Source organism: Etheostoma spectabile, chromosome 6, assembly GCF_008692095.1.
Source record: "Etheostoma spectabile isolate EspeVRDwgs_2016 chromosome 6, UIUC_Espe_1.0, whole genome shotgun sequence".
In the NCBI taxonomy this organism is placed as follows: Eukaryota; Metazoa; Chordata; class Actinopteri; order Perciformes; family Percidae; genus Etheostoma; species Etheostoma spectabile.
The window spans coordinates 12,597,707-12,598,160 of NC_045738.1; the positions used below are offsets into that span (position 1 = coordinate 12,597,707).

General features: G+C 45.6%; 1 protein-coding gene across 3 annotated transcripts in view; it reads left to right on the top strand.

Annotated features, from left to right (window-relative positions):
- Nucleotides 1–454, top strand: part of lipeb (lipase, hormone-sensitive b) — a 50,287-nt gene that overhangs the window by 819 nt on the left and 49,014 nt on the right. The window lies entirely within an intron of this gene.

Below are 454 nucleotides of genomic sequence, written 5' to 3' on the forward strand. Positions count from 1 at the left end.
TGATATTTTGGCCATGGGTCACATCTCTTGCAGGTCCAGCAGGCTCCGTCTCACACGCCATTACTCTATAAACTGAAGTTAGTTGCATTCAATAACTTCTGTGTTATTCACCGTGGCGGCCGCGATAGCAGAGTTACCAGTGAAAACACTGGTACAAATACAGGTTTGCCTCTGATGCTTAACAATATACAGCTGTGTTAATAATAATTAAAGCTGTGGACAAATGTCTGAAATGTGGAGCGGCCCCGCTGTGTGTCTGGGCTGCGCGGAGAGTAGGAGGAGAGATCAGACACAGGCACAGCTTCACAGAAAAAAATGGGTCACGTAACGCAAAAAAAACCTATCAATATAAACAACATTGCAGCGGATGCGAGTACATTAGGTGCACCAGTGCGTCCTAGAGGAAAAATATTACCCGCGCCCTAGAACTTGTGAGCTAACAGACACTAACTAG